The 13,071-nt window shown below is 43.0% G+C and overlaps 1 pseudogene; it reads right to left on the reverse strand.

Moving 5' to 3' along the window:
• LOC137235356 (transmembrane protein 161B-like) overlaps window positions 1-2,299 on the reverse strand; it is a 120,545-nt pseudogene extending 118,246 nt beyond the window's left edge.
• Between the last annotated feature and the right edge of the window lie 10,772 nt (window positions 2,300-13,071).

Here is a 13,071-nt window from a genome sequence, read left to right on the forward strand (position 1 = left end):
TAAAATTATAATACATGAGCAATCGGGCTTCAGGTCTAAACACTCTTGGGAAACTGCCCTAAACTTGGAATAACGGAATCGAAAGAAGCCATGTCAAAAAAACAAATAATAGTTTCGGTCCTCATAGACCTAAAAAGAGCTTTCGAAACAATTGACAGGGGTATCCTGTTGAGAAAGCTAAAAGGAATAGTAGTACGAAATACGGCTCTTGATTGGTTTAAAAGCTACCTTACTGGAAGAAAACAAAAAACAGTAATCAGAAATGCACAGCCGCCCGAATTAGACGTTGAAATAGGTCTACCGGAGGGATCTATACTTGCAGCAATTTTGTTTATTATTTACATAAACGATATTAAAAACTGTCTTAGCCATTGCAACACACGACTTTTCGCTAATGATGCATTATTGACAATAAGCTGTCCAACGGAGATAGAAACTGTGTCCAAAATGCAGACGGATTTGGAATCTTTATATAAGTGGTTATGCCAAAATAAGTTAAAACTAAATATTGAAAAAACAAAATGGATGATCATGAGGAGAAAAATAACAGAAGGCAATATTACCCTAAAAATGGCAAATAGTACTATACAAAGGGTTGATGAAATGAAATACCCAGGAGTAATAATTAATGAGAAACTCAAGTTCGATGGGCACCTGAAATATATAGAGGCAAAAATATCAAAAAAAATTGGATTTATGTTCCGAACGTACAAGTACGTGAGCAAATATTACAAACCAATGGTCTATAGGTTTATTGTAGAACCGCACTTCATATATTGCCCTACAATTTTATTTACGTTAGCTGATTCGAGCATTACAAAACTACAGGTGAAGCAAAATAAAGCTATGCGGTTCATTCTCAAAAAACGATATGACACTCCAACACACGAAATGCTTAATATCCTAAATTGGCTGAGTGTAAAACAACTCAATGTTTACTACACTTTAAAATTTATACATAATATCAAACTAGGTAACCTGCCGACATATTTGAACGACCGCGTGTTATATAATAATGAGGTCCATGCTTATCAAACGAGAAATAGAAACAATTTTCATTTGCCAGCTGTAAGATCGGAATTCGACAAAAAAAAAATATATTACGATGGAATAAGAGACTACAACGAGCTACCAAATGATATAAAACAATGTCGAAATAGCAATCAATTTAAGAAATTATTGTTCAACTGCTGCAAAACAAGGCGTTTTAGATAATTTAATGATGTAAACACATAAATCAATTGCAATATGTACTTTTATACCATTTTTGAGTCGGCTTCCGTTGATTTACAATAAAAGTTCTTATAACTAAGCTAAGTATACTAAATATATGTTTGTACGCATGTGTGTTCGCTATCGTTTGACAATTCCATTTCTCCTTGTGATTTGTTTGGGGGATTAGATGGAGTAGATAAGCGTTGTTTTGGCGTGTACCAAATTAGGGTTGCCCAAAAATTTTGTTACCGGTTTTATAATATAAATGTGATGGTTACTATTATTGTGATGATCATCAATAGTGCTATTATGATTATTAGAGCATTATTATTAAAACTAATAATATTATTATAGAAAATAAAATTAATGTAATTGTAATAATAGGGCGGCCCCCACTCCGTTGGAAGGACCAGGTGGAAGACGATTTAAACTCCATTGGTGTGACCAATTGGCGCCGGTTTGCGGAGGGAAGGAGAGACTGGCGCGCCTTGTTGGACGGCCATAACCATTTAGACGGTTAAGCGCCAATTAAGTAAATAAGTAGTTGTAATAATTATTAGGGCAATGATTGAAATTTATGAAACTTGTTCATATTGTGATTTACCGTCAGGTTTCTTCGTGCTACGCCTTCCTTTTTAGTTTTTGGTGATTTTACTCTTCGGTTGTGTTTGCCAAGATGTAGTGTGGAGCGTTTTGTTGCGCTTTCGCTTCCTCCGTTGATTAACTTGTTTTCATAAAATGGTTTAAGCTCGCTTAGATGCGCTGTTCTCTTCTTGCCTTGAAACGTTTTGTCCAGTTCGACGATGACTGGCGAAATAAAATTCGTGATTCTATGGGGCCCGCTGAATTTTGGTGCTAGTTTGGCCGCAAAGTTGTCGGTTGCCTTAGACGGAATGTATTCTTTTACTAAAGCTCTATCTCCTGTCGCCGGATTCCACTTCCTTCTCCGCAAATTATAATGTCTGTCTGTTCTGCCGACGCACGTTGCTGGTTTCTTCGTACCATTTGAAATATCTCCTTCATTTCGATACTTTTTCATTTGCTGTTGTTGTGGCCTTGCCTGTGCCAAATTTGCGCTCGTCATATAGGGCGTTAGGGATCCGTGGCTCTCGTCTTTGTTCCAGGAATGCCGGGTTGTACCCTGTTGCCTCGCACAGACTCGAATTTAGTGCCAACATTATCTCTGGTAATAACTCGTCCCAGTTGCGTTGTTCTTTTCCCGTGAATTGTGCTAACATCCCTTTGATGTTTCTCCGTTGGGTTCCCTTGTGGTGTATAGGGTGCTGTTAATTGGTGCTTTACTCCAAAGTCCTGAAGGAGTCTCTTGAATTGTCTGCAGGTGAACTGGGCGCCGTTGTCTGTGCTACGTGAGATGTACATCAGCCTTTAGGTAAATCAGACAAGAAAATCTTTCAAAGCTGGTACAACCATGCGTGACAGATAAATTTACAAAAATTTGCGAACACACTATGCCTGCAAATGGCTGTCACAGCTAACTCTGCGTTCGTCGATTTCCGGCCTTTCTCAAACAAGCAGCCAAACGAACAACCAGCAAAAACGAGCCCGAAGGTAAGACTTAACCATTCTCATTTGAAAATGATCAATACAAGAAAATAAATCTCCCTTGTGCAGAAATATATGCATGCGCGCAGCAAGTCCGCATCTAGAACGCACAATCAGGAGAGCAGGTAGCAGATTCACCAACAAAGAGGGCAGAAAAATCAGATCACACCGCCGCTCGCAAATTGCGTCATAGTATCCACATAGCGGCACGGCGAGAAAAAACCCTGAGGTATGCAGCAGCGTACACCACAACATTCGAAAATATAACCACAACAAGCAATGGCATATTCAGCAGCGTACCTCTCAACACACAAGTACACAACAAACGACAACAAATTCGGCGGCCACCCAGTAGCACTGGCCCAGAAAATCTAACCATAAGGCCACATTTAGGATACTGACATTTGAGCAGAATATTAAGTGAGATACGTGTATAAGCCTGGTTAATAAAACAGGTAAGTGTTGTGTTTCTCAGCTTAGGGACAGCCCGCAAAGGCCGCAAGTGAAATAATCGCCAGCAAGCCAATCCTCAGCATCTGGCGATTGTATGCTCAGTCGCAGTAGGCGTTTGCATAGCGTGTGGCGTGCTAGCCATTAGATCTTCATGTACATTCCAGGCACGCGCATGCACTAACATATTTCAATGAGAGTGAAGGACAGACGCTTGGTTAGACATTTCCACCACCATTTACGTGGCACTCCAACATAAGCGAGCGACAGCAGGCGCTTAGCAGGCAATTAGCAATAAGTACGAGATATGTATAGATTCGTGCCAGTGAATTGCATGAGCTATGAGCATGCGTTCATAGGATAACAGCGGCTGTGTTTATACACGCATATATCATGCGATAGTAAATAGCTCCTGCAATTCTCTGCTCGTTGTAAATTCTAAATATATATAGCTAGATATGTGATTGGCTTGCAAAACATGATAAATACTTGTCAAGGCTGCAAGCGCGCAGTGGTGTGGGGATGATCCTTGGGCTAAAGTAAAAACATAGTGTGGCGAATAAAGCGCACATCCCGCTAGCTTCACATCTAGGCGCCTAGGGTACTAGCTAATAGGGTTGAATAGTTTGGATTTTTATTGAGAGAATGGGGACAAGACATCCCGTCAAGTAGCTGGCCATTCCCTTACGTACTGGGTTCACGGTATGCGAATCAATGCACATACAAGTGGATAAAAAAAAAAGAGAAAGAAAAAGAAAAGACTCAATTTTATTCCCATGTAAACGGTGGTATCAAACGAATAGATGTAGCGACATGCATACCTAAAGTAAAGTCAGGGATCAATAGAAGGATCTCGCTTCATTTTCTTTTTGTCGTTTTCGAACAAATTCATTAACAATGTGTGCACATGCACATTCATATATATATATGTGTACTGGCCGCCGATCGATGCATGTTGAATGAAGCAAGCTGCCTGTTTGTACAGCGATTAGCTCGCGGTAGTAGGCACTTTTGAGTCTGTACACATGAACACATTCATTCAGCATGGATTAGTGCCGCCTAAAATAATAATGTACGTTGGGTCTACCTGATGCATACGCATAGAGACTAATGAAAGGACATTGTTTTTTTTCTTTGAAGAGTTACTTGATATTAGATACACTCGCTTGCACTTGTATGTGCATTCGATTGACATTACAACCAATAATTCGAAATACCAGGCAAGGGCCGCAGTTGGCATGCGTTACTGAGCATAATCACATCCCTGTGTACAAACATGTCTATTTAATACGAACATAATACAGCCAATACGAAAATTTTTATTAACCTAGCTTTAAGCCAAACTCATATAATTGTAGCGTGGACTGCAGAGTCCCATGTTGAAGTTTCTTTGCATTCACTCTTTGTGAATAATTACCTGATAATGCATGCACATATGTACCTACATATATGCGTATGCCTGACTTATATTTAACGAGAGGCTAGTATGCATTAGCAGGCATAGTCATACATGCATACACGAGGACAATTATTTAAATGGGAATTCATTTCCACTCAAAATATTAATTGATAGTTCACCTAGGTTAAGGTAGTCCGCTATGGACGCGAGTTACGAAAGTTCGCATTGAAGTTTTTAGAGTTAAGTTTTTTTCAACAACTAGCCAATGAGAAATGCACCTACCTGTACTTGCGAATGAGCGTAATATTGTATCCAAGGTATGGATAGCACGCATCGATAGACACGCTTAGGTGCGTATATGCAAAAATGGTTTTTTTTATATACGAATATAACACAAACCAAAATAATAATTAATAACGGGCCTGATTCAAGGCAACCTAGCATGGAGTAAACTAAAGAAATGCGAATTGAAAGATTTCTTTTAGAGAATTAGTAATAAGCCTGCAGAAAGGCAACTTATAATAGAGGAAATCTATTACAGCGGTAGTTTGATAAGGTGAAGAAGTAAGTCTGTATACTAGATAATAAGGGATACACAATAAATGAAATGAGCTTATAGATAGTAACCAAGTGGTGTGTGATGATTGGGGGTGAGATGGTTGGTCGCCTCGGCTAGACAGACGGACGCATGGACGGAGGTCTGGCATTAGGGTCGACCCATACTGGCCACGGTCGACAATGGTAGGGAGGGTTATTGAAAGCAGAAGGGCCAATCTCGATTTTATGGAGATGAACTGCATTGACGATGAAGGCGCGTCATGAGAGTGGACACTCGAGTTAAAGGGTAGGTATCGTCACACACGCGACACCGAATATATTTTTTTTGTTTTTTATTATATTGATCATCAATTAGGAAGAAAAGGTAGGAAGTTAGAAAAGTTTATTTTTTTCAATTCAGCATACAAAGGTGTATGTGTAAACACATATTAAACTTTACATATGCAAATTTTTATAAACATTCAATACCAAACCAACCTCAGCCATGACTAGGAAAGGGAAAAGGAAGACAAGTTTGAGTGAAAGTAAGAATGCGTTGACGGGAAGGAAGCATAGTGCTTCGAAGTCAACGGAAGAATGCGAGGGTGAAGAGGAGGAGGAGCAATTATCCTCGGGGAAGCCTGCGCCTCAGGCATCGGTTTCTCAAACTAGGCAAAGGGTAGTCCCGGCAGGGGAAATCGCTACTCCAGAAACAAACATAGTGGATAAAGTAGGGGGGTGAACTGCTGCAAAAGTTCGAAGCAATGTTTTTTGAATATCAGCTGGATGTTAATCGCACGACGGCGGACGCGATACGCGAAGCCATGAACGGGGTGCGAAGGGACGTCAGATCCTTGGGGGAACGATTCTCGAAAGTGGAGAAGATTCGCGAAGGCGCACAAGCAACCGCGGCAATGCCCCTGGAGAATGCTGACGCTTCTTCCGCGCTAGGTCAAAGCGAGAGTGCTGGAAAAGAGGGAGAGCATGCTGCTACGGAACGACCAGGATTCACGGGCCGAAGGTTGTTCACACCATCTCCACAGAAGGAACGTAATTACTCGGACATTAACAAAAATAAATTTAAAAAAATTAGGGACTGGGGGTTGAAATATGATGGCGGCATCAAGTCAATTCCCATTGAATGATTTCTGTTCAGGGTAGAGACTCTGCAAAGACGTCATGGCATATCACCAAGCGACCTGTACGCGAGCTTCCATCTACTGCTGACCGGAGCCGCGCAGGAATGGTTCTGGCTATATATGGAGGAACGCACGGGTGAGGAGGAAGACGGATTCACTCATCTCAGAGAGGCACTTCTGGATCATTTCCGCAAGGCGGACTGTGACGAGGAAATTCGGCAAGCAATGAACGAGAGGAAGCAAGAACACCGAGAATCGTTCGATGAATTTTATGCGTGCGTGAGAGGCATGGCACTTACCATGAAATCTCCGATGGCGGAGGGGAGCTTGGTCAACCTCATGCGTAGGAACCTGAAATCAAGAATCAAAAATCTCATATTCGTTTGCCAGATAACAACACTCGCGGAGTTGAAAACACCGGGCAGGCGAACGGAGAAGCATTTGGACGAATACGAGCGGAAGTTTACAAAGAGGACCACCATTGAGGAGATCGGTCTGCCACATAGCGAGGAACCTGAAAACGGAGACCGCGGACCATTGCTGGAAGCTTTCGAAATGAAGGAGCGTGGGAGCAGAAGGAATGAGGATTTTAGGAAGAAGGTGGACCTAACGGTGACCGAGAAGTCAGGCGAACAAGGATGCGACTCACATTTTCACAATTTGAAGTGCTACATGTGTAACCAGGAGGGTGCCAGGTTTGTGATGTGTGGAAAATGCGGGCAGGAAAACTACTTCCCTGGCGGGAGTACCGGGAAATCCGGCCAGGAGAAGAAGCTCCCGGAGAACAATCAGCAGACAAGGTCATCCTAAGACGAGAAACATCGGAACCGACCTCAATACCGATACCAACTGGAGCTACATTCAACACATTACAGGACAGGGTGAGACGGTATCAAGAAGTGAGGAGAAGGATATTCAGGACATCGAAAAACGTCGCCAGCATCTGTGCCTTGGGAAGAAAACGAAGGCGCGCTAAGAAGATTAAAAAGCTGCGACAAAAGACTCGGGAACATAAAATAATGAAACGAACAATAGCGGCGACAATAATCCGAAGTAATGTAGATCGCCGACCGTATGCGGAAGTCATCATCGAAGGAGAGCCGATGACGGGGTTGTTGGATAGCGGGGCTTCTGTAAGCTGTTTTGGGAGGAACAGCAATGGGACGATTCAGCGGAAGGAGAACATATTTGCTGAACGAGGAGCTGAAAACAGCTGATGGGAAAGGACAAGCAGTAGTGGGAAAAATAGAGGCAAACGTGACTTGGCGAGGGAAGTCGGAAGTACTAAGTTTATATCTGGTGCCGAGCCTTAAGCAAGTACTCTATTTAGGCATTGAATTTTGGGAAGCATTCGATCTACTTCCAACAGAGGTCTCGGAGATAAGTGTAGAGCAGTCGGGTATAGTCGAGCTGACGCCAAGGGAGCTGCGAGAGTTAGAGAATGTGAAAAGCTTTTTCCATCATCCGCGAAGCTTGGACATCAGGAACATCGGATCGAGGTCTACGATGAGACGGTGCCTGTGAAGCAGCGGTATTATCCGATGTCACCCGTTAAGCAAAGGTGTGCATACGAGGAAATAGACCACATGCTTAGCCTCGGCGTTATAGAAGAGAGCAATAGCGCGTGGAGTTCCCCAATTGTGTTAGTACAAAAACCTGGAAAAAACCGGCTTTGCGTGCACATGCGGAAGCTCAATGAGCGTACGAAGAAAGATGCATATCCAACTCAGCATGTGGAGGGGATTCTCAGTCGGCTGCGCAATACATTTTTCATAACGAGCATTGACTTGAAAGATGCCTTTTGGCAGATCCCTTTGGAGTAGCAGTCGCGGGAGAAGACGGCCTTCACCGTCCCAGGTCGGCCCCTCTATCACTTTAAAGTGATGCCCTTCGGGATTTGCAATGCCAGTTAGAGGCTGTGCCGACTAATGGATCGTGTTATTCCATCACGATTGAGGGACAATGCCTTCGTGTATATTGACGACCTACTAGTTTTCTCACCAGATTTTGAGACTCACATGCAGCATTTCTCGGAAGAGGCCGAATGTCTGTCAAAAGCAGGGTTAACCATAAATCTGCAGAAATCCAAATTTTGTCAGAAAGAAATCAGGGTATCTGGGATTCATTACAGTGCAAGGCGAATTGAAAACTGATCCTTGCAAGGTACAGGCCATGCTCGACTTCCCATTACCTAAGACCTTGAAGCAAGTAAGGCGATTCCTTGGGCTGACAGGGTGGTATAGAAGGTTCATCCCAAACTTTGCCAACGTGTCAGCACCTCTTACGGACTGTTTAAGAAAAAAGAAGGAATTTAGCATGACACCGGAAGCCATTGCTGCATTCGAGCAGCTCAAAAACGACTTGGCTTCACCAAAAGTCCTGGTAAACCCGAACTTTTCGAAACATTTTTATATTCAATGCGACGCGTCCACTAGTGGAATTGGAGCCGTACTTTTCCATCTGGACGACGAAGGGAATGAGCGTCCAATTTGGTCCATATCCCAGAAGCTGAATTCAGCGCAAAGAAATTATACGATAACCGAACTCGAGTGCCTGGCCGCCGTAATGAGTGTGAAGAAGTTTCGTTCTTACGTCGACGGTACCCCATTCACGATCATCACGGATCACATGAGCCTCAAATGGCTCATAAGCCAACAAGATCTTTCCGGACGACTAGCACGGTGGAGCCTCAAACTATAGGGCTTTAAATAGAGTACACATGGACGAGATAGATGCAACGGGACTCGAGACGAATATATCGCTGGATGATTAGGAATTTCAATCGGAGAGCTATCAGCAGCTGGTGAAGGCGGGTGGAGGAGCACACTGAGCGACTACCGGATGTGAAAGTCGTGGACAAGGTAATCTTTAAGCGGACAGGATTTAGGAGAGGCGAAGGGGGGGGGGGGGGGGGGGGGGGGGGGGGGGGAAACAGCCTCTGGAAGAGTTGGGTGCCAGAAGGTCTAAGGAATGAACTGCTTAGGCGTTTGCACAGCAGCCTTCGCACACACGAGGCTATACAGATGGAACCATATAGAGCGGTCTTTGGCCAGAGCATGGTCCAGCATGGAGAAGCCTACGCATTGCTTTGCAAAATCGATCAGGTCGCCGATTAAGATACGGAGCTGGTGCCCAAAGATCTCCGACTCAAACTACTAAGGGATAGGATATCTCGAAGTCTGAGGTTGGCGCATGAGAAGGGCCGCAAGGCCTACAACCTGCGAGCCAGAGCGATAACCTACGCAGTAGGACAGATAGTGTATCCGAGAAGCTTTCGGCAAAGTAACGCGGTGCAGGGTTTCAATGCGAAATTGTCTTCGAAGTTTACTAGGGCAGTGGTGGTGCGACGTGTTGGTCAATGTTTGTACGAGCTGACGGATGTGAAGGGCAGTTTTCCATGCCAAAGACATCAGGGTTTGACGTAGGGACGCGGGTTCCAGCCCCACATGAATTAACATCTCCCCTCTTTCGAGCTCATCGACTCACCAAAAGCCTCCTCGATTAACTCGCTCTGTTACGTGAGATGTGCATCAGCCTTTAGGTAAATCAGAAAAAAAATCTTTCAAAGCCGGTACAACCATGCGTGACAGATAAATTCACACAAATTTGAGAACACACTATGCCTGCAAATGGCAGTCACAGCTAACTCTGCGTTCGTCGATTTCCGGCCTTTCTCAAACAAGCAGCCAAACGAACAACCAGCAAAAAGGAGCCCGAAGGTAAGACTTAACCATTCTCATTTGAAAATGATCAATAAAAGAAAATAAATCTCCCTTGTGCAGAAATATATGCATGAGTGCAGCAAGTCCGCATCCAGAACCCAATCAGGAGAGCAGGTAGCAGATTCACCAACAAAGAGGGCAGGAAAAGCAGATCACATCGCCGCTCGCAAATTGCGTCATAGTATCCACATAGCGGCACGGCAAGCAAACACCCTGAGGTATTCAGCAGCTTACACCACAACACTCGAAAATAAAACCACAACAAGCAATGGCATATTCAGCAGCGTACCTCTCAACACACAAGTACGCAACAAACGACAACAGATTCGGCGGCCACCCAGTAGCACTGGCCCAGCAAATCTAACCGTAAGGCCACATTTAGGATACTGACATTTTAGCAGAATATTAAGTGAGATACGTGTATAAGCTTGGTTAATAAAACAGGTAAGTGTTGTGTTTCGCAGCTTAGGGACAGCTCGCAAAGGCCGCATGTGAAAAAATCGCCAGCAAGCCAATCCTCAGCATCTGGCGATTGTATGCTCAGTCGCAGTAGGCGTTTGCATAGCGTGTGGCGTGCTGGCCATTAGATCTTCATGTACATTCCAGGCATGCGCATGCACTAACATATTTCAATGAGGGTGAAGGACAGACGCTTGGTTAGACATTTCCTCCACCATTTACGCAGCACTCAACATAAGCGAGCGACAGCAGGCGCAGATAGCAATTAGCAATAAGTACGAGATATGTATAGATTCGTGCCAGTGAATTGCATGAGCTATGAGCATGCGTTCATAGGATAACAGAGGGTGTGTTTATACACGCATATATCATGCGATAGTAAATAGCTCCTGCAATTCTCTGATCGTTGTAAATTCTAAATATATATAGCTACATATGTGATTGACTTGGAAAACATGATAAATACTTGTCAAGGCTGCAAGCGCGCAGTGGTGTGGGGATGAGCCTTGGGCTAAAGTAAAAACATAATGTGGCGAATAAAGCGCACATCCCGCTAGCTTCACATCTAGGCGCCTAGGGTACTAGCTAATAGGGTTGAATAGTTTGGATTTTTATTGAGAGGATGGGGACAAGACATCCCGTCAAGTAGCTGGCCATTCCCTTACGTACTGGATGCAGGGTATGTGAATCAATGCACATACAAGTGGATAAAAAAAAGAGAAAGAAAAAGAAAGGACTCAATTTTATTCCCATGTAAATGGTGGTATCAAACGAATAGATGTAGCGACATGCATACCTAAAGTAAAGTCAGGGATCAATAGAAGGATCTCGCTTCATTTTCTTTTTGTCGTTTTCGAAAAAATTCATTATCAATGTGTGCACAGGCACATTCATATATATATATGTGTACTGGCCGGCGATCGATGCATGTTGAATGAAGCAAGCTGCCTGTTTGTACAGCGATTAGCTCGCGGTAGTAGGCACATTTGAGTCTGTACACATGAACACATTCATTCAGCATGGATTAGTGCCGCCTAAAATAATAATGTACGTTGGGTCTACCTGATGCATACACATAGAGACTAATGAAAGGACATTGTCTTCTTTCTTTGAAGAGTTACTTGATATTAGATACACTCGCTTGCACTTGTATGTGCATTCGATTGACATTACAACCAATAATTCGAAATACCAGGCAAGGGCCGTAGTTGGCATGCGTTAATGAACATAATCACATCCCTGTATACAAACATGTATATTTAATACGAACATAATACAACCAATATGAAAATTTTCAATTATCCTAGCTTTAAGCCACACTCATAAAATTGTAGCGTGGACTGCAGAGTCCCATGTTGAAGTTTCTTTGTATTCACCCTTTGTGAATAATTACCTGATAATGCATGCACATATGTACCTACATATATGCGTATGACTGACTTATATTTAACGAGAGGCTAGTATGCATTAGCAGGCATAGTCATACATGCATACACGAGGACAATTATATAAATGGGAATTCATTTCCACTCAAAATATTAATTGATAGTTCACCTAGGTTAAGGTAGTCCGCTATGGACGCGAGTTACGAAAGTTCGCATTGAAGTTTTTAGAGTTTAGTTTTTTTGAACAACTAGCCAATGACAAATGTACCTATCTGTACTTGCGAATGAGCGTAATATTGTATCCAAGGTATAGATAGCACGCATCGATAGACACGCTTAGGTGCATATATGCAAAAATGTTTTTTTTTTTATTTACGAATATAACACAAACCAACATAATAATTAATAACGGGCCTGATTCAAGGCAACCTAGCACGGAGTAAACTAAAGAAATGCGAATTGAAAGATTTCTTTTAGAGAATTAGTAATAAGCCTGCAGAAAGGCAACTTATAATAGAGGAAATCTATAACAGCGGTAGTTCGATAAGGTGAAGAAGTAAGTCTGTATACTAGATAATAAGGGATACACAATAAATGAAATGAGATTATAGATAGTAACCAAGTGGTGTGTGATGATTGGGGGTGAGATGGGTGGTCGCCTCGGCTAGGCAGACGGACGCATGGACGGAGGTTTGGCATTAGGGTCGACCAATACTGTCGACAATGGTAGGGAGGGTTATTGAAAGCAGAAGGGCCAATCTCAATTTTATGGAGATGAACTTCATTGAAGATGAAGGCGCGTCATGAGAGTGGACACTCGAGTTAAAAGGTAGGTATTCTTCCATCAGCAGCAGCGCAAGGGTACGAATTTTTCTTTTGTTATCAACCTGCGGTTAATCCATCATCAACATCGATCTATACAGACCCACCCCAATCCGGCGAGCTCAGTCGATAAAGCAAGCGTACTCAGTGGATCGGCAGACCATGGCTTCTCTTTACGGAGACGCCCTTAGCCATAACCCAGGTAACAGTAGTAGGTAGTATGAGTCATAATAAAAATAAACGTAACATATTTAATTATGACCTTCGGAGCTCCAATCGTGATAATATGCGGTATCTAAATGCTTTGATGAGGCTATCCGCTGTTGCCTTGCGTAATGGTACGATCTCTACCCGTTTGGTGAAACGATCTAGGAATACTA

This window comes from Eurosta solidaginis, chromosome X (genome assembly GCF_040869045.1).
Source record: "Eurosta solidaginis isolate ZX-2024a chromosome X, ASM4086904v1, whole genome shotgun sequence".
Lineage (NCBI taxonomy): Eukaryota > Metazoa > Arthropoda > Insecta > Diptera > Tephritidae > Eurosta > Eurosta solidaginis.